The sequence below is a fragment of the Condylura cristata genome, unplaced genomic scaffold (genome assembly GCF_000260355.1).
Source record: "Condylura cristata isolate star-nosed mole 26May11 unplaced genomic scaffold, ConCri1.0 scaffold00006, whole genome shotgun sequence".
NCBI classification, from domain to species: Eukaryota; Metazoa; Chordata; class Mammalia; order Eulipotyphla; family Talpidae; genus Condylura; species Condylura cristata.
The window spans coordinates 67,351,267-67,355,198 of NW_004567107.1; positions in this window are offsets into that span (position 1 = coordinate 67,351,267).

The window sequence follows — 3,932 nt, forward strand, 5'->3', positions numbered from 1 at the left end:
GTCAGGAGAGGTCTGCCACGCCATGTGGTCACCTCCGGGGCAGGCGGGAATCGAACTCATGCGGAGGTGGCTTTAGCTTCTCAGTGCTGTGCTTTAGCCCGCTGCGCCACCAGGGAGGGCCCAAGACAAGTAATTTTTAAAAATAATTTCAGCACACTCATCAAATTCAAGAAATTAAAACTAGTAAAATAGTATTACATAACCTATAGACTGTGTAGGATACCAATTTTCTCAATATTATCTTATATAGCAAAAAATTTTAATAAATCTAAGAGTATACATTACATTTCATACTCATGGAATAGTAGATTCCATTAAAGAGTTATTCAGACTTTTTTATTTAGTTCATTGGCATATTTAAAGGATTTTGGATATTTTCTTTTGAGTGCCATTCGGAAAATCTTTATCAAATGCTTCATTGTGGTTATAGTTGTGTTCTCTGGCAACAATAGACTGGAAAAGAAATTGACATCTTCCTATATTATAAAGGTATACGCTGTCAATGTCATTAACAGTGATATCAACTTAGAATATTTCTTTAAGGTAGTATTAAAGTTGGAGTGTGATGTACATTTAATCCTTGATCCAACAAAGATTCTTTTCCCACAAAACAATATAAAAGAGTTAGCAGAATTTTTAGATAACTAAGAAGAAAAGCAAATTTTATTCAAAAAAGTAAAGTTTATTTAGAGGAAAAAGAATAAAAAGCAAAGGCATCAAGGACACAATGCCAAGGAGAGAAAAGAGATGCCCATGGGTCTGTGTCTGGGGACATTTACACACTTTTTCCTTTATTTTAAAAATGCATCATGGGCTCTCTTTCAATGGCCCTGCTTTCCTAGGCAGTTTCTCTCAGCTTTACAGCTCTTACTTTAGTCTTTCTTTCTAAGCTCTTAGTCTTTCTTTCAAGGCTCCTGTCCAAGGTCTCTTAAAATTTACTTTTCTTATAAACTGTAAAATTTACTGCATTATTAGCCTTCCTGGATATCTATGCCATTATATCAGGAGCCTCTTTAACTGTCCCAAGCCTCTGCCTGCACTGTCCCTGAAGCTGCCTTGTATTTTTTTTTTTAGATTTATTTATTTATTTATTCATACAGAACCAGTGTACAAGCCAGAGGTGTAGGTGTGGTGAGAGGCTTCACCAGAGACAGAGTGGAGAGCAGAACAGGCAGATCAATGAAGTACACTGCTGAGGGAAGCAGCGGGCGAGACAGGAGAGGACTGCCACACCATGTGTGTCTTCTCCAGGACCAGGGATCGAACTCGTATTGAAGCGGCTGTAGCCAGCTTGCAGTGCTGTGAAGTTGCCTGCTTAACCCCAACTTGCCCTAGGGCTCATTACCCCCTCTACAGGTAGAGCCTGTAATTGTTGTAAGGACGAAAGGCATTACTCAAATCAGCAACTTCTTGCTGAAAATGGGTAACTTGGGGAAGCAGCCAGGGCTCCACTAAAGGGACAATCTAAGGAACCTTGGAAGAAGGACAGTGGAGGCCTAATATTGGGCTCCAGGTAAAGGACCATTTGGAGTTTGATGGCTTCCAAAGAGGAGATGATTCTGACCAGATCATTGAGGATGCAGGGCCCGCACAAGAGAATAATAAAATTAGTAAGGGAACAAGGGAGCAGTGCAACCAGGACATTCTAGAGGCAAAGAATGTTTGTGGCCAGTTAGGCCTTTCTCCTGCCTATCTTTTAAGGTCATTATAATACAGATATTTTTCTTTAACAGCACCAGGTTTGCTTCTGTCTCACTGGAAGTGTTAATTCCAAAACAACATGCTTCGTTTAAGAGGGCAAAAACTCCCCTGGTCTTGGCCGAGAGCAAGATAGCAGTGCTATAAGGTGTTGTGACTCAGACTGGTCATCAGCACTAGTGAGGGAGATAGCTGACAGTAGGTCAGTCTAAAGTGGGATCAAAGCAGAGCAAGTGACCCCATATCCACCAAGAAGGTCACCATTTGCCTGCCACTTCTAGGGTCACCCAAGGCTTGTTCATAGAGGTAGTAAACAGGAGAGACTGTCTCACTTCTGGGATTCTTCATGTCTTCTCCTTCACTGGGTTCTTCATAGTCAGAGGCAGCTGATGGTCAAGACTGTCTTCCCATCTCAGCCTGTGGTTTGGCTGACACCTTCTCTCTCAGAGAGTGGGACAGACCCTCTTCCATGATCCTGGGGCAGCTTCTTTAGACACTTGTAGCTGAGGTGTCCTTGTTGCTGGAAGTGGAGGCAAGCTTGTTTTTCTAAAAATGATCCATGGCTGTACATTGTTTCTGCTCTGTCTCACTGTTACCGAAAACATTTTTTAAAAAATTTATTTTTTATGCATACAGAGCAGGGGTAAAAGCCAGAGGTGTGAGGGGTGGTGAGAGGACTCATCAGAGACAGAGTCGGGGGAAGAGCAGGAAGATCCACGAAGTATACTGCTGAGAGAGCAGTGGTGGGTCAGTGGGGGTCTGCCATGCCACGTGGGTCACCCCCTTGGCAGGGAATTGAACTCAGTCTCATAATGCTGCACTTTAACCTGCTGTGCCACCAGGGAGGCCCCCAAACACATTTTTAAGACAAAAGACATTCCCCCCCCCCAGGCACCATGCATGAGGAGGACAGGAGAAAAGATAGATTAAGATCTTTTTTATAGTTTGCCTGTTTCTAGACTCTTGTCAGATCTGAAGTTTGGAATTTAGCTAGAGAAAGTTTTGTTTCCACTTCATAGTTTTTACCAGATAAATTAATTTTAATAAGAAACTAAACTTTTGCCAGCCCAATAAGCAACTTAGAAGTTTTTATTCAACAAATAAGTATCCTCTATACCTTGTTAGCAAGTCCAAAGTTACTCAGATGATTTTGCTTTAAACAGTCTATCCTTCGAGTTTAGGGAAACACAGGGAAATAAGATTTTTCTACTCATGGAATGAACTAGAACAGTATCTCAAGTTGTACAAAAGGGAAGTCCAGTTCCCCCACAGCCAGAATTCAGCAGAAACATCCCAAGGCTCTCAGAGCTTGAGCAAAGGTCCAGGCAGCTGCTGGCTGAGACCAAAGATTGCCCCGCCTTTCCCACACCAGCCAGTTGCAGTGGGTCCCTCACTTTAGTACCCAGAATTTCACTATCAGTTGTGGCAAAAGAGGTCTAACTGGAAAAAGATGTTACTTTTAAAAATGACATTTATAAGTCAGATTTTTGTGTGAGGGCTAGGTAGTATTCAATGAAAGACTAGGTGCTTTTTCTTTAGCATCTGGGTCAATTTGGCAAGCTTTTAAGAATACAGCTCAAGGGCAAGTCCCATGGAACTGAGATAGAACATTTCACGATCTCTGCAGCAACAAAAGGAAAGTATCACAAGAAAGGAACTAAGCAAACATGTCCCCACAGCTAGGTCAGTGGCCCTCAGTTGCAGAACCCTGAATGAATGGGACCACCCCAACCATGAATTTTTATAATTCAAATCAATGAGCCATTGTCAGCTTTTGTCTGTCTGGCTGCAAAAATTATCTGAGACTCATTAGGACCTATCTTCCACCTACCAAAGCATGAGGCTACATGCAACTGTAAGCCAGCAGAGATCATGGACTAGTTACAAGCAAATGCCCTAAATCACAGAATATTTAACACATGTTAACAAATGATGGTACAAACTGAAAATCAAAAGTCACCAGAGACCAAAAAGAAAAAAACCCAAAATTCTGGGCAAGAAGAGAGCTCTAGAGCAGTCTGCTATGTGGCCTCAAACACCATTTTGAATACCTTATTCTTCAGAAGTGGAAAACAGAAGTTACTTTGCCCATGGCTGCAGTTGCCATCTTGTACCTAGCAAGTTGAGGTTTCCACGTGGTTTCAAACACCATCTTGAAAAAGGGAAGAGCTTAACAGAAAGAAGTAAAAAACACTCCCACTCAAATATTTTCATAAAAGTCAAACTACTCTGGC